This window comes from Phalacrocorax carbo, chromosome Z (genome assembly GCF_963921805.1).
Source record: "Phalacrocorax carbo chromosome Z, bPhaCar2.1, whole genome shotgun sequence".
Lineage (NCBI taxonomy): Eukaryota > Metazoa > Chordata > Aves > Suliformes > Phalacrocoracidae > Phalacrocorax > Phalacrocorax carbo.
The window spans coordinates 31,217-56,730 of record NC_087548.1 but is presented as its reverse complement, the minus strand read 5'-3'; the positions used below and the strand labels follow the sequence as shown (position 1 = coordinate 56,730).

General features: G+C 58.4%; 1 long non-coding RNA gene across 5 annotated transcripts; it reads left to right on the top strand.

Annotated features, from left to right (window-relative positions):
* The first annotated feature begins 61 nt into the window (after positions 1–61).
* LOC135310487 (uncharacterized) lies at positions 62–25,387 on the top strand. Of its 5 annotated transcripts, XR_010370563.1 has the most exons (10): positions 62–194; positions 580–771; positions 1,030–1,139; positions 5,878–6,069; positions 6,328–6,437; positions 11,990–12,099; positions 14,632–14,830; positions 17,907–18,098; positions 18,357–18,466; positions 24,959–25,387. It is a non-coding gene; the product is annotated as an uncharacterized LOC135310487 (long non-coding RNA). The 5 variants fall into 5 exon arrangements; XR_010370566.1 differs by lacking the exon at positions 14,632–14,830 and having other exon boundaries at positions 25,109–25,387; XR_010370562.1 differs by lacking the exon at positions 14,632–14,830.
* Positions 25,388–25,514: the final 127 nt, after the last annotated feature.

Genomic DNA, 25,514 nt, shown 5'->3' with positions numbered 1-25,514 from the left:
TGCCGGGAGCTGTAGTCCTGGCGCAGTGGCTGCCGGCCCTGTCACGTGGCTCGCCGGGGCGCGGCGGGAGGCGCGGTGTTCCGGCGCTCGGGTGCCGGGCGGCCGTGCCGCGTACGGTAGGCGCGGTGTATTTTTGGGGTTGGATTCGTGTTGATTTCTGGGGGCTTCCAGGTGCGGCCGCTCCCCGAGAAGCGGTGAGTTCCCCGGGAGCTGACAGAAGGGAAGAGGGAAAGGAGGAGGACCTTTTCCCCCTGCCCAGGGCGCAGACGATGGCCGCCGCCTCCCCGGCTCACCGGAGCTCCCGCTCAGCCTCCCCTGGCCCCCCCCTTGCCCCGTGCGCCTGCCCCCAGCCCCGGCACCTCCCCTGAAGCGTGCTGCGTAGCCCTTGGCCGCCCCCAGGCCCTGTCGTGAAGGCAGCGAGCCGGCCCTCGAGCGCACTGGATTCCCCCTCGGCGCAGGGGCCCTTAGCAGTAGCGCGGGGAAGGGGCGGTGTGTCCAGAAGCCCCTGCGCAAGGAGGGGCTTTGGCCAGGGTCGATCGACGGTAATGACGGTCGCTGTTTCTTCTTTCCCTCTCCCAGAGACCGTGCTGAGGACGTGGTTGTCTGTCCTTCCCCCGGGGATGCCGTTGACTGCAGCCGTCTCAGGCTTGCGTGGCTTCTCTCTGCCCGGTGTTGCCATCCTCGCAGCGCGGGGGCGAAAAGGGACACACAGAGCCCTTCCCGGCTGTGGACAGGAGCTGCCTCGGCTGAAGCTGGAGACGCCAACGAAAGGTAAAGCAGAAGAAACTGAAGGCGCTCTGGCTGCCAGCTGCCTTCCTGCCGCAGGCAAGAGAGAGCCTGTCCCTGCAGGTGAGGGAGGGAGGATCCCCCTTCGTAGCCCGCAGCGGGCCAGGCCACCAACGTGCACCGCAGGGTCTGTACGCGTAACCGGGAGTTGGGTACGGGCGTGTAGTGCACGAGCGAGCTAGGCTACGTGCCTAGGAAGCCTCATCTCGTAAGAGCGGTAAGACACCCATGTATCCTCTTTAGGTGGAGGACGGCCTAGAGTCTGGAGCTGCAGAAGAGGCAGGGCGGAGAGGAGGGGAAAGAAGCATCTGAACGGCTAAATTGTGCCAGCAGCGCTGAGAGCGAGAGTCGCGGTGAGTCCTGGGCCACTGGGGCCCCGTTGCCTCTCTTGTGCGTCCTGGGCCCTCCCTGTCTCTCCCCCCTGGCCCCCTCTCTTTCCTTACCTGCTGCAAATTTTTTTTTTTTTTTTTTTTGGCGCCCCCCCGCCCCTTCTTTCTCCATCTCGCTCTGAGTGGCTCCCTGCCTCCCCGTCTTTTCAGGCCTCCCTCTCTCTGTCCTCTAGCCTGTGGCTACTTTTTCTTTCTCCGCCTCTCTCTGCCTGGCTCTGGCTCCGTTTTTATTTTTTTATTCCTCCTGCTCTGTTCTGTAGCCTGTCGGTATTTTGTCTTTCTCTGGCCCTCTTGGTCTGACTCCGTGTGTTACCGAAAAACGCGGTAAAATCGGAAACAACTCCTCAACGCCGATTTAGTATTAAAGAGCAGGCGTTCTTTATTCACGGCGCCAGATGCACGGGGGATCGCTCCTCCTGGCGTGCGTACCTCACACACCTTTCCCGTAGAATTTGTAGATCAAAATTTTACGTATTCATACATATTCATTATCGTCCTGTCTACTGATCGGTACAAACTGGCTCGTTCCGTATGTAAATCACTGCGCAGGCTCGGTGGTGGTCCGTGAGTCGGTGGTCGCGATCTCCCCCTGCCAGAATTGCCTTTTACCTTCTTGGCTCTTAATCTTGGCAGTCTTGGCTAGTTTTCTCAGTCCGCTACACGAAACCGCGTTTTGTCATCCTTTTCTGACAGAAGCACGTTGTCTGTTGTTCTGCTGACATTAACGATCGCCTAGGGACTAAAATGCAGATCGACAGATGCGCTGATTCGTACGCTCCGTGTTCCCGTAATGGAACACCGTCTCTGGTTGGTTGATTTCATCGCTTTGGTTACACCTGTTCCTGTTGTTCAGTTTCTTCTTTTTTGGCTTTGTGTGATTCTCTCTGTGATTCTGTTTTTCTCTGCCTCGCTTTTCCCAGCTCCCCGTCCCTCACTTTGAATACCCGTTATCCTTCACCAGCTCACTCTCCCTTGGTTGCCATCCCCGTTTCTGAGTTCCTCCTGCTTTGCCACGTAGCCCGTGACTTTTTTCTTAATCTCTCTCTGTCTGCCTCAACGCTCCCGCCGCGCTTTTTAGTTCGTCTGCTCTGCTCTGTACCCTGCTACTGTTACTTGCCTGCCTGAGTTCTTCTCTGTCCAGCTCCCTTTCCCTATTCTTGAATTCCTGTTCTTCCTGCACCCGCCGCTGTTCCCTGTGATCTCCGTCTCCCTCTGTCCAGCTCCCTGTCCCTAGGTTTTAATTCCTGCCTCTGCCCGCCGTAGCCCGTCTAGATTTTTCTCTCGGCCTCTCTCTCTGTCCAGCTCCCCCTCTCTGTGTTCTAATTCCACGTTCTCTGTCACGTAGACCCGTGCTATTTGTTTGTCCTCATCTCTCTCTGTCCAGCTCCTTGCTGCTATGTTTTATTTCTTCCCTCTCTGTCTGTCTTTGTAGCCCATTGCCGTTGTGTGTTTTTTGTTTTTTTTTTTCCTACTTGTTTCTTCATGTGTCTCTGTCTGCCTCCCAGTGCCTGATCTTTAATTCCTCCTTCCCTGTAGGCCGCTGTTCCTTTTTTCCATTCTACATTGTGTTCTCTTTGGTCTCCTGTTCTTATTCATCGATTCCCTCCTCGCCGCCCTGTGGCCTGTCCCCATTTTATTGTTGCGCCTCTCTCCCTCTCTCTGGCTTCTTGCCCCTGTTTTGAAAATTCCTCCCTCTCTTCTCTCTTCCCTGTTGGCCGTGTGATCTTCAGCCTTTCTCCATCTCTTTCTGCCCAGCTCTCTGTGTCTATTCATTAATTCTTCCCTCTCTGCCCTGTAGCCTGTAGCTTTTGTCCTTTCTCCATCTTGCTGTCTCTGGCTTCCCCATGACCCTGTTTTAGAATTGTTTCTCTCTCCTTTCTGTACGCATTGCGATTCCTTTTGCTCCCCATCTCCCTTTGTTTTGGGTGTTTTTTTTTGTTGTTGTTTCTCTGGCTCCCTGTCCCTAATTCTTAATTCTCTGCCTTCTCATGCTCTGTACCACGTAGCCCCATGGTTTGTTTTGTGGTGTTCCCTCCCCGGCCCCTTCCCTCCGTTGTTGGCTGTCTCGGCTCCCTGTCCCCGTGGCTTCATTCTTCCCTTTCTGCCCTGTTCTTGTCGCTTGTCTTGTCTGTCTCCATCGCGCTCGGTCCAGCTTCCTGCCCCTATTCTTCTTTCCTCCCTCGCTGTCGTGCTGCCTGCCCCAGGTTCTTTGTGCGTCTCCAGCCTGCTCCTCTTCCTTCTTTGTTGGTCTGTGTCCTGCTCTTCCCTCTTTCTGCTGCCTCTCTTCCCCTCTCTCTGCTGCTTGTATCTCCACCTCCGTCAGGCTCCCTGTCCTTCTCTGGCCGTCCTGTTCCCTGCCTCGTGCCTTCTCACTACACGCACACACGCCCCCACGCCCCCGTCCAGCCGGCTGCCGCTCTTCTCTTCTCTTCTCTCTTCCTACTGTCCTGTGCCCTGCTCCTCACCTTTGGTGGCCTCCCCCTCTGCCCAGCAGCCCGTCGCTCCAGGAGCCAGGCGACGGACGGTCCCTTCCCTGCCAAACGCGGACAAGTGCGTGCCGTGGTTCAGCCCCAGCTGGCAACTCTGCACCAGGGAGCTGCTTGCTCGCTCCACCCTCAGTGGGCTGGGGGAGAGAGCTGGAAGGGTAAAAGTGAGAAAAATCATGGGTTGAGATAAAGACTGTTTAATAGGTAAAGCAAAAGCTGTGCGTGGAAGCAAAGCAAGGAATTAATTCACTCCTCCTTTTCGGCGGGCAGGTGTTGAGCCACCTCTGGGAAAGCAGGGCTCTGTCATGTGTCATGGTTACTTAGGGAGAGAAATGCCGTAGCCCCCCCCCCCCCCCCCCCAAGGACTCCCCCTTCTTCCCCCAGCTGCGTGTGCTGAGCATGATGTCAAATGGTATGGAATATCCCTTTGGTCAGTTAGCTGGGAAAGCTTTCCCAGCTGTGTCCTCTCCCAGCCTACTTGCTGGTGGGGCACTGAGAGAACCAGAAGAGGCCCTGACTGTGGAAGCAGTGCTCAGCAAGAACCAAAACATCTCTACATTATTAACGGTGTTTTGAGCATAAATCCAAAACGTATCCCTTCCTAGCTACTGTGGAGAAAATGAGCACTATCCCAGCCACCACCAGCTCCGTGCGGCTGCGGCAACGGCGGCCGAGGTGGCCTTGGGGCAGGGGGAGCGTTGGGGACCCTGAGCCACGAATCGCTCCTGGGACTTGTTACGTGCGCGCCTGCACAAACACCTGCCCTCTCCTTTGGCCTGAGGGCTGCGTTTGCGCTCCCTTGGCGTGGGGCAAGGGTCTGTGATGGAGCCCAGGGGAGGAGGTGGTGCACTGTGGGGGTGAGGGGAGGGGGCCCCCCGTTGCTGCTGCGCCTCAGCTGTGGGCGGGGTCTGGCTGGAGGAGCCCCAGGTGCGGGCAGTGGGGCTGGCGGTGCCGGCTCCTCCCTGGAAAAGGGGTGGTGCCCTGCTCCGGGGGGCCAGTGTGAGCCGAGGGCGGAGCGGAGCGGAGCTGTGGCCGAGCGTCAGCGGGCTGCGAGTGTAGCGAGGGAGGAGGTGAGCGGGGGCTGGGTGGGGGGCCGCTGCGTGCCGGGTCAAGCCCCGAGGAGGGCTGCGGCGGGGCAGCGGCGGGTCGGAGCGGGCGGTGGGGAGAGCGAGGCTGTGCTGAGGGCTCGGTGGGGCTTCCGGGTGCATCGGCGGGAGGGACGGTGCCCCGCAGGGTGAGAGAGCGGGGAGGGCGGGCTCGCGGCGTGGCGGGAGCTGTGGTGGTGCGTCTGCCGGCTGGGCGGGCGGCCGTGTTGTGGCGCAGAGCATGGCGGGAGCTGTAGTCCTTGTGGCGGGGGGCTGCCGGGCGGCCGTGTTGTGGCGCAGAGCATGCCGGGAGCTGTAGTCCTTGTGGCGGGGGGCTGCCGGGCGGCCGTGTTGTGGCGCAGAGCATGGCGGGAGCTGTAGTCCCTGTGGCGGGGGGCTGCCGGGCGGCCGTGTTGTGGCGCAGAGCATGGCGGGAGCTGTAGTCCTTGTGGCGGGGGGCTGCCGGGCGGCCGTGTTGTGGCGCAGAGCATGGCGGGAGCTGTAGTCCTTGCGGCGGGGGGCTGCCGGGCGGCCGTGTTGTGGCGCAGAGCATGCCGGGAGCTGTAGTCCTGGCGCAGTGGCTGCCGGCCCTGTCACGTGGCTCGCCGGGGCGCGGCGGGAGGCGCGGTGTTCCGGCGCTCGGGTGCCGGGCGGCCGTGCCGCGTACGGTAGGCGCGGTGTATTTTTGGGGTTGGATTCGTGTTGATTTCTGGGGGCTTCCAGGTGCGGCCGCTCCCCGAGAAGCGGTGAGTTCCCCGGGAGCTGACAGAAGGGAAGAGGGAAAGGAGGAGGACCTTTTCCCCCTGCCCAGGGCGCAGACGATGGCCGCCGCCTCCCCGGCTCACCGGAGCTCCCGCTCAGCCTCCCCTGGCCCCCCCCTTGCCCCGTGCGCCTGCCCCCAGCCCCGGCACCTCCCCTGAAGCGTGCTGCGTAGCCCTTGGCCGCCCCCAGGCCCTGTCGTGAAGGCAGCGAGCCGGCCCTCGAGCGCACTGGATTCCCCCTCGGCGCAGGGGCCCTTAGCAGTAGCGCGGGGAAGGGGCGGTGTGTCCAGAAGCCCCTGCGCAAGGAGGGGCTTTGGCCAGGGTCGATCGACGGTAATGACGGTCGCTGTTTCTTCTTTCCCTCTCCCAGAGACCGTGCTGAGGACGTGGTTGTCTGTCCTTCCCCCGGGGATGCCGTTGACTGCAGCCGTCTCAGGCTTGCGTGGCTTCTCTCTGCCCGGTGTTGCCATCCTCGCAGCGCGGGGGCGAAAAGGGACACACAGAGCCCTTCCCGGCTGTGGACAGGAGCTGCCTCGGCTGAAGCTGGAGACGCCAACGAAAGGTAAAGCAGAAGAAACTGAAGGCGCTCTGGCTGCCAGCTGCCTTCCTGCCGCAGGCAAGAGAGAGCCTGTCCCTGCAGGTGAGGGAGGGAGGATCCCCCTTCGTAGCCCGCAGCGGGCCAGGCCACCAACGTGCACCGCAGGGTCTGTACGCGTAACCGGGAGTTGGGTACGGGCGTGTAGTGCACGAGCGAGCTAGGCTACGTGCCTAGGAAGCCTCATCTCGTAAGAGCGGTAAGACACCCATGTATCCTCTTTAGGTGGAGGACGGCCTAGAGTCTGGAGCTGCAGAAGAGGCAGGGCGGAGAGGAGGGGAAAGAAGCATCTGAACGGCTAAATTGTGCCAGCAGCGCTGAGAGCGAGAGTCGCGGTGAGTCCTGGGCCACTGGGGCCCCGTTGCCTCTCTTGTGCGTCCTGGGCCCTCCCTGTCTCTCCCCCCTGGCCCCCTCTCTTTCCTTACCTGCTGCAAATTTTTTTTTTTTTTTTTTTTGGCGCCCCCCCGCCCCTTCTTTCTCCATCTCGCTCTGAGTGGCTCCCTGCCTCCCCGTCTTTTCAGGCCTCCCTCTCTCTGTCCTCTAGCCTGTGGCTACTTTTTCTTTCTCCGCCTCTCTCTGCCTGGCTCTGGCTCCGTTTTTATTTTTTTATTCCTCCTGCTCTGTTCTGTAGCCTGTCGGTATTTTGTCTTTCTCTGGCCCTCTTGGTCTGACTCCGTGTGTTACCGAAAAACGCGGTAAAATCGGAAACAACTCCTCAACGCCGATTTAGTATTAAAGAGCAGGCGTTCTTTATTCACGGCGCCAGATGCACGGGGGATCGCTCCTCCTGGCGTGCGTACCTCACACACCTTTCCCGTAGAATTTGTAGATCAAAATTTTACGTATTCATACATATTCATTATCGTCCTGTCTACTGATCAGTACAAACTGGCTCGTTCCGTATGTAAATCACTGCGCAGGCTCGGTGGTGGTCCGTGAGTCGGTGGTCGCGATCTCCCCCTGCCAGAATTGCCTTTTACCTTCTTGGCTCTTAATCTTGGCAGTCTTGGCTAGTTTTCTCAGTCCGCTACACGAAACCGCGTTTTGTCATCCTTTTCTGACAGAAGCACGTTGTCTGTTGTTCTGCTGACATTAACGATCGCCTAGGGACTAAAATGCAGATCGACAGATGCGCTGATTCGTACGCTCCGTGTTCCCGTAATGGAACACCGTCTCTGGTTGGTTGATTTCATCGCTTTGGTTACACCTGTTCCTGTTGTTCAGTTTCTTCTTTTTTGGCTTTGTGTGATTCTCTCTGTGATTCTGTTTTTCTCTGCCTCGCTTTTCCCAGCTCCCCGTCCCTCACTTTGAATACCCGTTATCCTTCACCAGCTCACTCTCCCTTGGTTGCCATCCCCGTTTCTGAGTTCCTCCTGCTTTGCCACGTAGCCCGTGACTTTTTTCTTAATCTCTCTCTGTCTGCCTCAACGCTCCCGCCGCGCTTTTTAGTTCGTCTGCTCTGCTCTGTACCCTGCTACTGTTACTTGCCTGCCTGAGTTCTTCTCTGTCCAGCTCCCTTTCCCTATTCTTGAATTTCTGTTCTTCCTGCACCCGCCGCTGTTCCCTGTGATCTCCGTCTCCCTCTGTCCAGCTCCCTGTCCCTAGGTTTTAATTCCTGCCTCTGCCCGCCGTAGCCCGTCTAGATTTTTCTCTCGGCCTCTCTCTCTGTCCAGCTCCCCCTCTCTGTGTTCTAATTCCACGTTCTCTGTCACGTAGACCCGTGCTATTTGTTTGTCCTCATCTCTCTCTGTCCAGCTCCTTGCTGCTATGTTTTATTTCTTCCCTCTCTGTCTGTCTTTGTAGCCCATTGCCGTTGTGTGTTTTTTGTTTTTTTTTTTTCCTACTTGTTTCTTCATGTGTCTCTGTCTGCCTCCCAGTGCCTGATCTTTAATTCCTCCTTCCCTGTAGGCCGCTGTTCCTTTTTTCCATTCTACATTGTGTTCTCTTTGGTCTCCTGTTCTTATTCATCGATTCCCTCCTCGCCGCCCTGTGGCCTGTCCCCATTTTATTGTTGCGCCTCTCTCCCTCTCTCTGGCTTCTTGCCCCTGTTTTGAAAATTCCTCCCTCTCTTCTCTCTTCCCTGTTGGCCGTGTGATCTTCAGCCTTTCTCCATCTCTTTCTGCCCAGCTCTCTGTGTCTATTCATTAATTCTTCCCTCTCTGCCCTGTAGCCTGTAGCTTTTGTCCTTTCTCCATCTTGCTGTCTCTGGCTTCCCCATGACCCTGTTTTAGAATTGTTTCTCTCTCCTTTCTGTACGCATTGCGATTCCTTTTGCTCCCCATCTCCCTTTGTTTTGGGTGTTTTTTTTTGTTGTTGTTTCTCTGGCTCCCTGTCCCTAATTCTTAATTCTCTGCCTTCTCATGCTCTGTACCACGTAGCCCCATGGTTTGTTTTGTGGTGTTCCCTCCCCGGCCCCTTCCCTCCGTTGTTGGCTGTCTCGGCTCCCTGTCCCCATGGCTTCATTCTTCCCTTTCTGCCCTGTTCTTGTCGCTTGTCTTGTCTGTCTCCATCGCGCTCGGTCCAGCTTCCTGCCCCTATTCTTCTTTCCTCCCTCGCTGTCGTGCTGCCTGCCCCAGGTTCTTTGTGCGTCTCCAGCCTGCTCCTCTTCCTTCTTTGTTGGTCTGTGTCCTGCTCTTCCCTCCTCTTTCTGCTGCCTCTCTTCCCCTCTCTCTGCTGCTTGTATCTCCACCTCCGTCAGGCTCCCTGTCCTTCTCTGGCCGTCCTGTTCCCTGCCTCGTGCCTTCTCACTACACGCACACACGCCCCCCCGCCCCCGTCCAGCTGGATGCTGCTCTTCTCTTCTCTTCTCTCTTCCTACTGTCCTGTGCCCTGCTCCTCACCTTTGGCGGCCTCCCCCTCTGCCCAGCAGCCCGTCGCTCCAGGAGCCAGGCGACGGACGGTCCCTTCCCTGCCAAACGCGGACAAGTGCGTGCCGTGGTTTAGCCCCAGGTGGCAACTCTGCACCAGGGAGCTGCTTGCTCGCTCCACCCTCAGTGGGCTGGGGGAGAGAGCTGGAAGGGTAAAAGTGAGAAAAATCATGGGTTGAGATCAAGACTGTTTAATAGGTAAAGCAAAAGCTGTGCGTGGAAGCAAAGCAAGGAATTAATTCACTCCTCCTTTTCGGCGGGCAGGTGTTGAGCCACCTCTGGGAAAGCAGGGCTCTGTCATGTGTCATGGTTACTTAGGGAGAGAAATGCCGTAGCCCCCCCCCCCAAGGACTCCCCCTTCTTCCCCCAGCTGCGTGTGCTGAGCATGATGTCAAATGGTATGGAATATCCCTTTGGTCAGTTAGCTGGGAAAGCTTTCCCAGCTGTGTCCTCTCCCAGCCTACTTGCTGGTGGGGCACTGAGAGAACCAGAAGAGGCCCTGACTGTGGAAGCAGTGCTCAGCAAGAACCAAAACATCTCTACATTATTAACGGTGTTTTGAGCATAAATCCAAAACGTATCCCTTCCTAGCTACTGTGGAGAAAATGAGCACTATCCCAGCCACCACCAGCTCCGTGCGGCTGCGGCAACGGCGGCCGAGGTGGCCTTGGGGCAGGGGGAGCGTTGGGGACCCTGAGCCACGAATCGCTCCTGGGACTTGTTACGTGCGCGCCTGCACAAACACCTGCCCTCTCCTTTGGCCTGAGGGCTGCGTTTGCGCTCCCTTGGCGTGGGGCAAGGGTCTGTGACGGAGCCCAGGGGAGGAGGTGGTGCACTGTGGGGGTGAGGGGAGGGGGCCCCCCGTTGCTGCTGCGCCTCAGCTGTGGGCGGGGTCTGGCTGGAGGAGCCCCAGGTGCGGGCAGTGGGGCTGGCGGTGCCGGCTCCTCCCTGGAAAAGGGGTGGTGCCCTGCTCCGGGGGGCCAGTGTGAGCCGAGGGCGGAGCGGAGCGGAGCTGTGGCCGAGCGTCAGCGGGCTGCGAGTGTAGCGAGGGAGGAGGTGAGCGGGGGCTGGGTGGGGGGCCGCTGCGTGCCGGGTCAAGCCCCGAGGAGGGCTGCGGCGGGGCAGCGGCGGGTCGGAGCGGGCGGTGGGGAGAGCGAGGCTGTGCTGAGGGCTCGGTGGGGCTTCCGGGTGCATCGGCGGGAGGGGCGGTGCCCCGCAGGGTGAGAGAGCGGGGAGGGCGGGCTCGCGGCGTGGCGGGAGCTGTGGTGGTGCGTGTGGCGGCTGGGCGGGCGGCCGTGTTGTGGCGCAGAGCATGGCGGGAGCTGTAGTCCTTGTGGCGGGGGGCTGCCGGGCGGCCGTGTTGTGGCGCAGAGCATGCCGGGAGCTGTAGTCCTTGTGGCGGGGGGCTGCCGGGCGGCCGTGTTGTGGCGCAGAGCATGGCGGGAGCTGTAGTTCTTGCGGCGGGGGGCTGCCGGGCGGCCGTGTTGTGGCGCAGAGCATGCCGGGAGCTGTAGTCCTTGTGGCGGGGGGCTGCCGGGCGGCCATGTTGTGGCGCAGAGCATGCCGGGAGCTGTAGTCCTTGTGGCGGGGGGCTGCCGGGCGGCCGTGTTGTGGCGCAGAGCATGGCGGGAGCTGTAGTCCTTGTGGCGGGGGGCTGCCGGGCGGCCGTGTTGTGGCGCAGAGCATGGCGGGAGCTGTAGTCCCTGTGGCGGGGGGCTGCCGGGCGGCCGTGTTGTGGCGCAGAGCATGGCGGGGGCTGTAGTCCTTGCGGCGGGGGGCTGCCGGGCGGCCGTGTTGTGGCGCAGAGCATGGCGGGAGCTGTAGTCCTTGTGGCGGGGGGCTGCCGGGCGGCCGTGTTGTGGCGCAGAGCATGGCGGGAGCTGTAGTCCTTGTGGCGGGGGGCTGCCGGGCGGCCGTGTTGTGGCGCAGAGCATGGCGGGAGCTGTAGTCCTTGCGGCGGGGGGCTGCCGGGCGGCCGTGTTGTGGCGCAGAGCATGCCGGGAGCTGTAGTCCTGGCGCAGTGGCTGCCGGCCCTGTCACGTGGCTCGCCGGGGCGCGGCGGGAGGCGCGGTGTTCCGGCGCTCGGGTGCCGGGCGGCCGTGCCCCGTACGGTACGCGCGGTGTATTTTTGGGGTTGGATTCGTGTTGATTTCTGGGGGCTTCCAGGTGCGGCCGCTCCCTGAGAAGCGGTGAGTTCCCCGGGAGCTGACAGAAGGGAAGAGGGAAAGGAGGAGGACCTTTTCCCCCTGCCCAGGGCGCAGACGATGGCCGCCGCCTCCCCGGCTCACCGGAGCTGCCGCTCAGCCTCCCCTGGCCCCCCCCTTGCCCCGTGCGCCTGCCCCCAGCCCCGGCACCTCCCCTGAAGCGTGCTGCGTAGCCCTTGGCCGCCCCCAGGCCCTGTCGTGAAGGCAGCGAGCCGGCCCTCGAGCGCACTGGATTCCCCCTCGGCGCAGGGGCCCTTAGCAGTAGCGCGGGGAAGGGGCGGTGTGTCCAGAAGCCCCTGCGCAAGGAGGGGCTTTGGCCAGGGTCGATCGACGGTAATGACGGTCGCTGTTTCTTCTTTCCCTCTCCCAGAGACCGTGCTGAGGACGTGGTTGTCCTTCCCCCGGGGATGCCGTTGACTGCAGCCGTCTCAGGCTTGCGTGGCTTCTCTCTGCCCGGTGTTGCCATCCTCGCAGCGCGGGGGCGAAAAGGGACACACAGAGCCCTTCCCGGCTGTGGACAGGAGCTGCCTCGGCTGAAGCTGGAGACGCCAACGAAAGGTAAAGCAGAAGAAACTGAAGGCGCTCTGGCTGCCAGCTGCCTTCCTGCCGCAGGCAAGAGAGAGCTTGTCCCTGCAGGTGAGGGAGGGAGGATCCCCCTTCGTAGCCCGCAGCGGGCCAGGCCACCAACGTGCACCGCAGGGTCTGTACGCGTAACCGGGAGTTGGGTACGGGCGTGTAGTGCACGAGCGAGCTAGGCTACGTGCCTAGGAAGCCTCATCTCGTAAGAGCGGTAAGACACCCATGTATCCTCTTTAGGTGGAGGACGGCCTAGAGTCTGGAGCTGCAGAAGAGGCAGGGCGGAGAGGAGGGGAAAGAAGCATCTGAACGGCTAAATTGTGCCAGCAGCGCTGAGAGCGAGAGTCGCGGTGAGTCCTGGGCCACTGGGGCCCCGTTGCCTCTCTTGTGCGTCCTGGGCCCTCCCTGTCTCTCCCCCCTGGCCCCCTCTCTTTCCTTACCTGCTGCAAATTTTTTTTTTTTTTTTTTTTTGGCGCCCCCCCGCCCCTTCTTTCTCCATCTCGCTCTGAGTGGCTCCCTGCCTCCCCGTCTTTTCAGGCCTCCCTCTCTCTGTCCTCTAGCCTGTGGCTACTTTTTCTTTCTCCGCCTCTCTCTGCCTGGCTCTGGCTCCGTTTTTATTTTTTTATTCCTCCTGCTCTGTTCTGTAGCCTGTCGGTATTTTGTCTTTCTCTGGCCCTCTTGGTCTGACTCCGTGTGTTACCGAAAAACGCGGTAAAATCGGAAACAACTCCTCAACGCCGATTTAGTATTAAAGAGCAGGCGTTCTTTATTCACGGCGCCAGATGCACGGGGGATCGCTCCTCCTGGCGTGCGTACCTCACACACCTTTCCCGTAGAATTTGTAGATCAAAATTTTACGTATTCATACATATTCATTATCGTCCTGTCTACTGATCGGTACAAACTGGCTCGTTCCGTATGTAAATCACTGCGCAGGCTCGGTGGTGGTCCGTGAGTCGGTGGTCGCGATCTCCCCCTGCCAGAATTGCCTTTTACCTTCTTGGCTCTTAATCTTGGCAGTCTTGGCTAGTTTTCTCAGTCCGCTACACGAAACCGCGTTTTGTCATCCTTTTCTGACAGAAGCACGTTGTCTGTTGTTCTGCTGACATTAACGATCGCCTAGGGACTAAAATGCAGATCGACAGATGCGCTGATTCGTACGCTCCGTGTTCCCGTAATGGAACACCGTCTCTGGTTGGTTGATTTCATCGCTTTGGTTACACCTGTTCCTGTTGTTCAGTTTCTTCTTTTTTGGCTTTGTGTGATTCTCTCTGTGATTCTGTTTTTCTCTGCCTCGCTTTTCCCAGCTCCCCGTCCCTCACTTTGAATACCCGTTATCCTTCACCAGCTCACTCTCCCTTGGTTGCCATCCCCGTTTCTGAGTTCCTCCTGCTTTGCCACGTAGCCCGTGACTTTTTTCTTAATCTCTCTCTGTCTGCCTCAACGCTCCCGCCGCGCTTTTTAGTTCGTCTGCTCTGCTCTGTACCCTGCTACTGTTACTTGCCTGCCTGAGTTCTTCTCTGTCCAGCTCCCTTTCCCTATTCTTGAATTCCTGTTCTTCCTGCACCCGCCGCTGTTCCCTGTGATCTCCGTCTCCCTCTGTCCAGCTCCCTGTCCCTAGGTTTTAATTCCTGCCTCTGCCCGCCGTAGCCCGTCTAGATTTTTCTCTCGGCCTCTCTCTCTGTCCAGCTCCCCCTCTCTGTGTTCTAATTCCACGTTCTCTGTCACGTAGACCCGTGCTATTTGTTTGTCCTCATCTCTCTCTGTCCAGCTCCTTGCTGCTATGTTTTATTTCTTCCCTCTCTGTCTGTCTTTGTAGCCCATTGCCGTTGTGTGTTTTTTGTTTTTTTTTTTTCCTACTTGTTTCTTCATGTGTCTCTGTCTGCCTCCCAGTGCCTGATCTTTAATTCCTCCTTCCCTGTAGGCCGCTGTTCCTTTTTTCCATTCTACATTGTGTTCTCTTTGGTCTCCTGTTCTTATTCATCGATTCCCTCCTCGCCGCCCTGTGGCCTGTCCCCATTTTATTGTTGCGCCTCTCTCCCTCTCTCTGGCTTCTTGCCCCTGTTTTGAAAATTTCTCCCTCTCTTCTCTCTTCCCTGTTGGCCGTGTGATCTTCAGCCTTTCTCCATCTCTTTCTGCCCAGCTCTCTGTGTCTATTCATTAATTCTTCCCTCTCTGCCCTGTAGCCTGTAGCTTTTGTCCTTTCTCCATCTTGCTGTCTCTGGCTTCCCCATGACCCTGTTTTAGAATTGTTTCTCTCTCCTTTCTGTACGCATTGCGATTCCTTTTGCTCCCCATCTCCCTTTGTTTTGGGTGTTTTTTTTTGTTGTTGTTTCTCTGGCTCCCTGTCCCTAATTCTTAATTCTCTGCCTTCTCATGCTCTGTACCACGTAGCCCCATGGTTTGTTTTGTGGTGTTCCCTCCCCGGCCCCTTCCCTCCGTTGTTGGCTGTCTCGGCTCCCTGTCCCCGTGGCTTCATTCTTCCCTTTCTGCCCTGTTCTTGTCGCTTGTCTTGTCTGTCTCCATCGCGCTCGGTCCAGCTTCCTGCCCCTATTCTTCTTTCCTCCCTCGCTGTCGTGCTGCCTGCCCCAGGTTCTTTGTGCGTCTCCAGCCTGCTCCTCTTCCTTCTTTGTTGGTCTGTGTCCTGCTCTTCCCTCCTCTTTCTGCTGCCTCTCTTCCCCTCTCTCTGCTGCTTGTATCTCCACCTCCGTCAGGCTCCCTGTCCTTCTCTGGCCGTCCTGTTCCCTGCCTCGTGCCTTCTCACTACACGCACACACGCCCCCCCGCCCCCGTCCAGCTGGCTGCTGCTCTTCTCTTCTCTTCTCTCTTCCTACTGTCCTGTGCCCTGCTCCTCACCTTTGGCGGCCTCCCCCTCTGCCCAGCAGCCCGTCGCTTCAGGAGCCAGGCGACGGACGGTCCCTTCCCTGCCAAACGCGGACAAGTGCGTGCCGTGGTTTAGCCCCAGCTGGCAACTCTGCACCAGGGAGCTGCTTGCTCGCTCCACCCTCAGTGGGCTGGGGGAGAGAGCTGGAAGGGTAAAAGTGAGAAAAATCATGGGCTGAGATCAAGACTGTTTAATAGGTAAAGCAAAAGCTGTGCGTGGAAGCAAAGCAAGGAATTAATTCACTCCTCCTTTTCGGCGGGCAGGTGTTGAGCCACCTCTGGGAAAGCAGGGCTCTGTCATGTGTCATGGTTACTTAGGGAGAGAAATGCCGTAGCCCCCCCCCCCCCCCCCCCCCCCCCCCCCAAGGACTCCCCCTTCTTCCCCCAGCTGCGTGTGCTGAGCATGATGTCAAATGGTATGGAATATCCCTTTGGTCAGTTAGCTGGGAAAGCTTTCCCAGCTGTGTCCTCTCCCAGCCTACTTGCTGGTGGGGCACTGAGAGAACCAGAAGAGGCCCTGACTGTGGAAGCAGTGCTCAGCAAGAACCAAAACATCTCTACATTATTAACGGTGTTTTGAGCATAAATCCAAAACGTATCCCTTCCTAGCTACTGTGGAGAAAATGAGCACTATCCCAGCCACCACCAGCTCCGTGCGGCTGCGGCAACGGCGGCCGAGGTGGCCTTGGGGCAGGGGGAGCGTTGGGGACCCTGAGCCACGAATCGCTCCTGGGACTTGTTACGTGCGCGCCTGCACAAACACCTGCCCTCTCCTTTGGCCTGAGGGCTGCGTTTGCGCTCCCTTGGCGTGGGGCAAGGGTCTGTGATGGAGCCCGGGGGAGGAGGTGGTGCACTGTGGGGGTGAGGGGAGGGGGCCCCCCGTTGCTGCTGCGCCTCAGCTGTGGGCGGGGTCTGGCTGGAGGAGCCCCAGGTGCGGGCAGTGGGGCTGCCGGTGCCGGCTCCTCCCTGGAAAAGGGGTGGTGCCCTGCTCCGGGGGGCCAGTGTGAGCCGAGGGCGGAGCGGAGCGGAGCTGTGGCCGAGCGTCAGCGGGCTGCGAGTGTAGCGAGGGAGGAGGTGAGCGGGGGCTGGGTGGGGGGCCGCTGCGTGCCGGGTCAAGCCCCGAGGAGGGCTGCGGCGGGGCAGCGGCGGGTCGGAGCGGGCGGTGGGGAGAGCGAGGCTGTGCTGAGGGCTCGGTGGGGCTTCCGGGTGCATCGGCGGGAGGGACGGTGCCCCGCAGGGTGAGAGAGCGGGGAGGGCGGGCTCGCGGCGTGGCGGGAGCTGTGGTGGTGCGTCTGCCGGCTGGGCGGGCGGCCGTGTTGTGGCGCAGAGCATGGCGGGAGCTGTAGTCCTTGCGGCGGGGGGCTGCCGGGCGGCCGTGTTGTGGCGCAGAGCATGGCGGGAGCTGTAGTCCTTGTGGCGGGGGGCTGCCGGGCGGCCGTGTTGTGGCGCAGAGCATGGCGGGAGCTGTAGTCCTTGCGGCGGGGGGCTGCCGGGCGGCCGTGTTGTGGCGCAGAGCATGCCGGGAGCTGTAGTCCTTGCGGCGGGGGGCTGCCGGGCGGCCGTGTTGTGGCGCAGAGCATGCCGGGAGCTGTAGTCCTTGCGGCGGGGGGCTGCCGGGCGGCCGTGTTGTGGCGCAGAGCATGGCGGGAGCTGTAGTCCTTGCGGCGGGGGGCTGCCGGGCGGCCGTGTTGTGGCGCAGAGCATGGCGGGAGCTGTAGTCCTTGCGGCGGGGGGCTGCCGGGCGGCCGTGTTGTGGCGCAGAGCATGGCGGGAGCTGTAGTCCTTGTGGCGGGGGGCTGCCGGGCGGCCGTGTTGTGGCGCAGAGCATGGCGGGAGCTGTAGTCCTTGTGGCGGGGGGCTGCCGGGCGGCCGTGTTGTGGCGCAGAGCATGCCGGGAGCTGTAGTCCTTGTGGCGCGCGGCTCCCGGGCGGCCGTGTTGTGGCGCAGAGCATGCCGGGAGCTGTAGTCCTTGTGGCGGGGGGCTGCCGGGCGGCCGTGTTGTGGCGCAGAGCATGGCGGGAGCTGTAGTCCTTGCGGCGGGGGGCTGCCGGGCGGCCGTGTTGTGGCGCAGAGCATGGCGGGAGCTGTAGTCCTTGCGGCGGGGGGCTGCCGGGCGGCCGTGTTGTGGCGCAGAGCATGCCGGGAGCTGTAGTCCTTGTGTCGGGGGGCTGCCGGGCGGCCGTGTTGTGGCGCAGAGCATGCCGGGAGCTGTAGTCCTTGTGGCGGGGGGCTGCCGGGCGGCCGTGTTGTGGCGCAGAGCATGCCGGGAGCTGTAGTCCTTGTGGCGGGGGGCTGCCGGGCGGCCGTGTTGTGGCGCAGAGCATGGCGGGAGCTGTAGTCCTTGTGGCGGGGGGCTGCCGGGCGGCCGTGTTGTGGCGCAGAGCATGGCGGGAGCTGTAGTCCTTGTGGCGGGGGGCTGCCGGGCGGCCGTGTTGTGGCGCAGAGCATGCCGGGAGCTGTAGTCCTTGTGGCGGGGGGCTGCCGGGCGGCCGTGTTGTGGCGCAGAGCATGGCGGGAGCTGTAGTCCTTGTGGCGGGGGGCTGCCGGGCGGCCGTGTTGTGGCGCAGAGCATGGCGGGAGCTGTAGTCCTTGCGGCGGGGGGCTGCCGGGCGGCCGTGTTGTGGCGCAGAGCATGCCGGGAGCTGTAGTCCTTGTGGCGGGGGGCTGCCGGGCGGCCGTGTTGTGGCGCAGAGCATGCCGGGAGCTGTAGTCCTGGCGCAGTGGCTGCCGGCCCTGTCACGTGGCTCGCCGGGGCGCGGCGGGAGGCGCGGTGTTCCGGCGCTCGGGTGCCGGGCGGCCGTGCCGCGTACGGTAGGCGCGGTGTATTTTTGGGGTTGGATTCGTGTTGATTTCTGGGGGCTTCCAGGTGCGGCCGCTCCCCGAGAAGCGGTGAGTTCCCCGGGAGCTGACAGAAGGGAAGAGGGAAAGGAGGAGGACCTTTTCCCCCTGCCCAGGGCGCAGATGATGGCCGCCGCCTCCCCGGCTCACCGGAGCTCCCGCTCAGCCTCCCCTGGCCCCCCCCTTGCCCCGTGCGCCTGCCCCCAGCCCCGGCACCTCCCCTGAAGCGTGCTGCGTAGCCCTTGGCCGCCCCCAGGCCCTGTCGCGAAGGCAGCGAGCCGGCCCTCGAGCGCACTGGATTCCCCCTCGGCGCAGGGGCCCTTAGCAGTAGCGCGAGGAAGGGGCGGTGTGTCCAGAAGCCCCTGCGCAAGGAGGGGCTTTGGCCAGGGTCGATCGACGGTAATGACGGTCGCTGTTTCTTCTTTCCCTCTCCCAGAGACCGTGCTGAGGACGTGGTTGTCTGTCCTTCCCCCGGGGATGCCGTTGACTGCAGCCGTCTCAGGCTTGCGTGGCTTCTCTCTGCCCGGTGTTGCCATCCTCGCAGCGCGGGGGCGAAAAGGGACACACAGAGCCCTTCCCGGCTGTGGACAGGAGCTGCCTCGGCTGAAGCTGGAGACGCCAACGAAAGGTAAAGCAGAAGAAACTGAAGGCGCTCTGGCTGCCAGCTGCCTTCCTGCCGCAGGCAAGAGAGAGCCTGTCCCTGCAGGTGAGGGAGGGAGGATCCCCCTTCGTAGCCCGCAGCGGGCCAGGCCACCAACGTGCACCGCAGGGTCTGTACGCGTAACCGGGAGTTGGGTACGGGCGTGTAGTGCACGAGCGAGCTAGGCTACATGCCTAGGAAGCCTCATCTCGTAAGAGCGGTAAGACACCCATGTATCCTCTTTAGGTGGAGGACGGCCTAGAGTCTGGAGCTGCAGAAGAGGCAGGGCGGAGAGGAGGGGAAAGAAGCATCTGAACGGCTAAATTGTGCCAGCAGCGCTGAGAGCGAGAGTCGCGGTGAGTCCTGGGCCACTGGGGCCCCGTTGCCTCTCTTGTGCGTCCTGGGCCCTCCCTGTCTCTCCCCTGGCCCCCTCTCTTTCCTTACCTGCTGCAAAATTTTTTTTTTTTTTTTTTTTGGCGCCCCCCCGCCCCTTCTTTCTCCATCTCGCTCTGAGTGGCTCCCTGCCTCCCCGTCTTTTCAGGCCTCCCTCTCTCTGTCCTGTAGCCTGTGGCTACTTTTTCTTTCTCCGCCTCTCTCTGCCTGGCTCTGGCTCCGTTTTTATTTTTTTATTCCTCCTGCTCTGTTCTGTAGCCTGTCGGTATTTTGTCTTTCTCTGGCCCTCTTGGTCTGACTCCGTGTGTTACCGAAAAACGCGGTAAAATCGGAAACAACTCCTCAACGCCGATTTAGTATTAAAGAGCAGGCGTTCTTTATTCACGGCGCCAGATGCACGGGGGATCGCTTCTCCTGGCGTGCGTACCTCACACACCTTTCCCGTAGAATTTGTAGATCAAAATTTTACGTATTCATACATATTCATTATCGTCCTGTCTACTGATCGGTACAAACTGGCTCGTTCCGTATGTAAATCACTGCGCAGGCTCGGTGGTGGTCCGTGAGTCGGTGGTCGCGATCTCCCCCTGCCAGAATTGCCTTTTACCTTCTTGGCTCTTAATCTTGGCAGTCTTGGCTAGTTTTCTCAGTCCGCTACACGAAACCGCGTTTTGTCATCCTTTTCTGACAGAAGCACGTTGTCTGTTGTTCTGCTGACATTAACGATCGCCTAGGGACTAAAATGCAGATCGACAGATGCGCTGATTCGTACGCTCCGTGTTCCCGTAATGGAACACCGTCTCTGGTTGGTTGATTTCATCGCTTTGGTTACACCTGTTCCTGTTGTTCAGTTTCTTCTTTTTTGGCTTTGTGTGATTTTCTCTGTGATTCTGTTTTTCTCTGCCTCGCTTTTCCCAGCTCCCCGTCCCTCACTTTGAATACCCGTTATCCTTCACCAGCTCACTCTCCCTTGGTTGCCATCCCCGTTTCTGAGTTCCTCCTGCTTTGCCACGTAGCCCGTGACTTTTTTCTTAATCTCTCTCTGTCTGCCTCAACGCTCCCGCCGCGCTTTTTAGTTCGTCTGCTCTGCTCTGTACCCTGCTACTGTTACTTGCCTGCCTGAGTTCTTCTCTGTCCAGCTCCCTTTCCCTATTCTTGAATTCCTGTTCTTCCTGCACCTGCCGCTGTTCCCTGTGATCTCCGTCTCCCTCTGTCCAGCTCCCTGTCCCTAGGTTTTAATTCCTGCCTCTGCCCGCCGTAGCCCGTCTAGATTTTTCTCTCGGCCTCTCTCTCTGTCCAGCTCCCCCTCTCTGTGTTCTAATTCCACGTTCTCTGTCACGTAGACCCGTGCTATTTGTTTGTCCTCATCTCTCTCTGTCCAGCTCCTTGCTGCTATGTTTTATTTCTTCCCTCTCTGTCTGTCTTTGTAGCCCATTGCCGTTGTGTGTTTTTTGTTTTTTTTTTTTCCTACTTGTTTCTTCATGTGTCTCTGTCTGCCTCCCAGTGCCTGATCTTTAATTCCTCCTTCCCTGTAGGCCGCTGTTCCTTTTTTCCATTCTACATTGTGTTCTCTTTGGTCTCCTGTTCTTATTCATCGATTCCCTCCTCGCCGCCCTGTGGCCTGTCCCCATTTTATTGTTGCGCCTCTCTCCCTCTCTCTGGCTTCTTGCCCCTGTTTTGAAAATTCCTCCCTCTCTTCTCTCTTCCCTGTTGGCCGTGTGATCTTCAGCCTTTCTCCATCTCTTTCTGCCCAGCTCTCTGTGTCTATTCATTAATTCTTCCCTCTCTGCCCTGTAGCCTGTAGCTTTTGTCCTTTCTCCATCTTGCTGTCTCTGGCTTCCCCATGACCCTGTTTTAGAATTGTTTCTCTCTCCTTTCTGTACGCATTGCGATTCCTTTTGCTCCCCATCTCCCTTTGTTTTGGGTGTTTTTTTTTGTTGTTGTTTCTCTGGCTCCCTGTCCCTAATTCTTAATTCTCTGCCTTCTCATGCTCTGTACCACGTAGCCCCATGGTTTGTTTTGTGGTGTTCCCTCCCCGGCCCCTTCCCTCCGTTGTTGGCTGTCTCGGCTCCCTGTCCCCGTGGCTTCATTCTTCCCTCTCTGCCCTGTTCTTGTCGCTTGTCTTGTCTGTCTCCATCGCGCTCGGTCCAGCTTCCTGCCCCTATTCTTCTTTCCTCCCTCGCTGTCGTGCTGCCTGCCCCAGGTTCTTTGTGCGTCTCCAGCCTGCTCCTCTTCCTTCTTTGTTGGTCTGTGTCCTGCTCTTCCCTCCTCTTTCTGCTGCCTCTCTTCCCCTCTCTCTGCTGCTTGTATCTCCACCTCCGTCAGGCTCCCTGTCCTTCTCTGGCCGTCCTGTTCCCTGCCTCGTGCCTTCTCACTACACGCACACACGCCCCCCCGCCCCCGTTCAGCTGGATGCTGCTTTTCTCTCCTCCTACTGTCCTGTGGTCGCCCTGGGCCCTGCTATCTTCCTCCTTTTCTTGCTTCTCGTCCTCATGTGCCCACCCTTGGGCTCCTCCTTGTCCTCATCGGCCCACCCTCTGGCCCCTCCCCCTCCTCCTCAGCCCACCCTCAGGCCTGCTCTTGGGCCCTCTATCTTCCTCCTCGGGCCCCTCCTCCTCTTCCTCTGCCTGCCCTTGTGCACCTGCTCGTTGTCCTCCTCCTCCTCCTCCTCTGGCCCTCCCTTTGGTCTGACCTGTGCAGTGTGATAGAGCAGAGCTGAGTAGAGCACACTAAGGCAGCAGGTCCCTGTGCAGGATTAAAGGGAAGATGCCACTGAAGGGTATTTGAGGAGCATTTCAGGTGAGCTGGGTTGCAGTGAGGAGGAGCATGGGGCTGGTGACTTCTTGCAGGGAGAGCGGTGATTTTGTGTCTTACGGTATCTCTAGGGGCTGCAAGTGATGACAACTGTCTAAGTCTGGAAGGGGCACAGAGCAGCTGAGCGGAACCCCGGGCTACATGTGAGGTGGGGATGATATGGGAAAGGTCCGTGTTGACTGATGTGTTGCTGACTGACAGCACTGTTTGTTGTCTGTGGGTTGGGAGTTTGGTTTTTTTTTTTTTCTGAGAGTGAAGAGGCACCTGGCAACTGCAGGATTGATCTAGTGGGCTGCTGGTGTTTTTCTTGTTGAGGATGGATTGAGTGTCCAGGCCCTCTAAAAGCAGTGGTGGCCTTTTCTGGACTTGCTGTAGAGTAAGGAGGGGAATGCTGTGGGAAGTGTCTGTGATGTGATGCTGATCGACAGCACTCTCCAGCCTTTTTTTTGGTTGTGTGTGGGGTTTTTTTTTTTGGATGATGAGGAGGCATCTGGGAACTGCAGGACAAATCCAGTGGTCTGACTGTGCTCTTCCTTCTTGAGGATGGATTGAGCTTCCTGGCCCTCTGAAAGCTAAGTTGAGGCAGGGGTGCTGGGGAAGGGGTCGGGGTAGGGTGGGGACAGGGTTGGCCACGGCAGGAAGGGGTTTTAAAGGTAGCCTAGGGGCGAGGGCTGTCCAGGAAGCAGTCCCCTTTGGGCAGGTAAGGGGAGCGAGTTCCTCTTCAGCATGGTGCTAGTTTGTGCTGGGCAGGGCTGTTCTGGGCTGCATGTGTTGTGTAGTTTGTGTGGTGTGTGTTCGGCGTCTTAGACCTTTCTCAGGTCACGATGTTCTCTTTACTCTCAGGAGCACAGCACTATCCCGAGGGGCTGGCAAGGTTCTAATTGTGGGGCTGGCGCCCTTTGGGTGCTTCTTTTTTTGCGTGTTACAGTTTAAAGTGTGGATCGCTCTGTTGTTTGAGGAGTTTCTGGGCAGTTGTTGTCTGCGACATCGTTCCCAGATGCGTGAACAGCTCTGCTCTGTCGCTGTCCATTTTCAAGGAGTGTAATTTCTTCCCTGCATCCTTACGTTCTTAGGTCTTGTAGCCGGGCTTCTTCTGCACCCTTCGTCTCAGTTTTGAGAGGAACTTCTTGTCACGGGCCCTGACGCTCTTCTAATCTTTTTGGATCGCATTAGGGCCTCCTTGCGTCACTGCCAGGGTTCCGCAGGTCTTGTTGCTGGACGAGCTCTTCCGTCCAGTTGTCTCTCTGTTTGCCGAGAGCGTTCTCTCGTCTCGGAGGCGCGCAGTTTGTAGCGTTTCTCATAGCGTTGGTGTGTGCGTTTGAGTTTGTCTCGGACCGCCTTGCTGGCCCTGTAGAGTCGGGTAGGTGGCACAGCGATGAGAGGTTAGGGTTCATCTGTTGCTGTGCCAAGGCTGTTGGGGGAAAGGTTGTACCGTCATCTCGGATTGAGTGGCCCTCCTCAGCGGGCGAGGACCGTAATCACCGTGACGTTTTGTGGGCTCGGAGGCCATGACCGTAGCTATCTGGGAGAGGCGGCTAGAGTTCAGCTGAGCAGATTACCTCTGCAGGGTGTTCAAGCTTGTACGTGCGTAGGGCTTCATGTTTGAAGTCATATGTTTGTTTTAATGGCAGGTTATAGTCGGTCTTCAGGAACCGTTAAGGTACTGCCGTGCAACCAGGCGACTTGTTTGGTACTGGTTTTGGAGATGCCGAGGGACGAGTCGTGCAGGGCGACGGAGGGGAACTGAGGGGACCGATGTAAGCGGGTGAGTTGGTGCGTGGTGTATATAGAGGGAAGATGTGACCGATGGCTCTATGACTCTGTTGCTCCTTGCGTTTGTCTTTTGTTTTGGGTTTGAAGTAGCGTAGCAATGAGCAAAGGAGGCAAGTCGAGCAAGGCGAGTGGTGATTGGTGGGCTGAAGTAGCAGCTCTTTTCTGAGGTGTTGTGTTGCTGGGGAAGTTATAAGCAATGCGTGTTGTTCGGGTGTTACGGACGGCGGGCGAGCTGGACACGGCACCTGGAAGTGGCGTAGGCTGGGAGGGAGGCTGTCGAGGGAAAGGGGTGCAAGACGGGGATCGGTGCGGGCAGGCTGTGGCATCGGGCAGCATCTCGGGAGGTGCCTTTTCGCTTGGCTTTTTGCAGGTGCCGCTGGCAGGCTCGGAGCGGTGCTGCCGCGTGCCTATGAGAGGTCTGAGAAGGTGGGGCAGCGGCCAGCATCTGAGACCAGAGAATGCTGTGGTCCGTCGTCGAGCTCTTCAGTTCTGTAGGTAACACGTGGGCCGTCTTTGGAACGGCGTATGAGCATTAGAAGCGAGCTGGGTAGTAACGAGGAAGTCACGGGGCGGTGATTGCTCACGAGCGTAACGGTAGTTTACTGTGTGTTGATACATTTGGTGCCACAAGCGATGACGGAAGCGGGGGGTGATGCTGGAATCTGTGCAGAGCAGGTGAGCCGATGGGCATGTTCCTTTTGATGAGGGGGGTGCTCTGGAAGAGAGCTGTGTTGACCCGTGTGATACTTATTGCTGGCTCTGGGTTTTTTTCTTTTTTACATGATGAAGAGGCACCTGGACACTGCGAGATTATCCTGGTTAGCTGGTGTGTTTCTTGTTGTGAAAGGATTCATAATCTGGCCCATCTGAAAGCCCCACAGTGTGACTTTTGTTAGGAAGAGATCTTGAAAAATTGAGATATTTCTTATTCAGTGAGGTTGCATTCTATGAACTTGCCATCAGAGTGCGTCTTAGAGACAATGTCTTTGTCAGTAGAACTCATCAGCACAAGACTTGCGAAGTACTGCTTTTTTTTTTTTTTAAGATAAAAAAATCAATGGTCCTTGCGGAGATCCAAGCACAGCACATACTCCAAATGTTGATGGCATTGGTAGTGCTTGGGTTCTCAGTTGTAACAGTCGAGATACCATAAAAATACGGTTCCCCTGCATGCTTCGGTACAGCCAAACGCATTAGCATATCTGCCGGTCCTTCTTGGTAGCCCCATGTATTGCAACACTGGGGATTTGATTCGCGTGGTTTTTTGTTGTGGTATTATTTTTTTCTGCAAAAAAGTAAAACTGTATTGGGGATCTCTTCACTCACCGATTCCTCTGTCATAAATGAAAGTTTAAAAAAAGCTAACATCGTCTGATTAACAATGTGACTTGCGCTGTTTCAGCTGTAACTGCCGAGCAGATGTAGCGTACGATTTGTTAGGTGTAATTAAGCAGGTAGGTATTTGTTGTAAATATTTAACGAGGGGCGACTGAATGTTGGGGTGGGGGCGGTTTTTTCCTGCCGGTATTTTGAGGGAGTGCTCTTAAGTATTTTATTTCAGTCTCGCTTTCGATGCGCGTTTCCCTGGCAGTTCAGCAGCATCTCTTGGGCGGGGCAGCTGGGCGGACGTCCCTCCCGACTCCATAACACGCCAAAACCCCCCAGTCACGTTGCTGCTGTGTATTTTGGAGATAGATAATCTTATGGCGGGTGTGAACGGCTGTGTGAGTTAAATGAACGCAGAAGGAAAATGGAAAGCTTTCAGAGCCTAGATGCTCATATTAGATGTGCGTAAACACGCGCCCGCCTTCTCAGCACAAAGTGCATTACTGAGATTTATTCTTAATTTTTTACGTTACTCTTTCAAGTTTGACGCTTCGCTTCAGGCTTCATGGAGCCAGGCAGCAAGACGTGCGGCGGCAGGGCGAGGGCTGTAGCTGCTGCGGCGGATCTGTAAGCGGAGGTTCCGGTTCCGGTACAACTTTGCCCCGCAGCCTCACGGGGTTATCTCCCCGCAGCGGTGCCGTAAGGAAGGGATGAGACGTTTTCCAGCACCAGCCAGAGCGTTCAGTGTTACGCGAAGAATCTGTTCAAAATGGTATCGGTTAGTCTTAATACCGTTTTCAAGTGTTCCAATCCCTCTAGCTTTTAAAGGAGGTGTTGTGTTTTGACGTGACCCGTTTGCCCAGAATCTTGCTGCGGCTCAATTTCCTTCCTATCCCTTATGTTGACTGAGCTCCTCCATTTTCTTCTGTGCTATTTTATTCACGTGCTGAAATATAGGTTGGGATTTCTGTTTTTCAGATGTCTTCTCAGTGTCTCGTGATGCTCAAGAGATGCCCCCCGGCCCGGGTTTGCCTGCCGGTCGTTAAGCGTGGTGAAGGTAAGGGGCCATCCCTCTGCCTGGGGGCTCCCGGCTCTGTC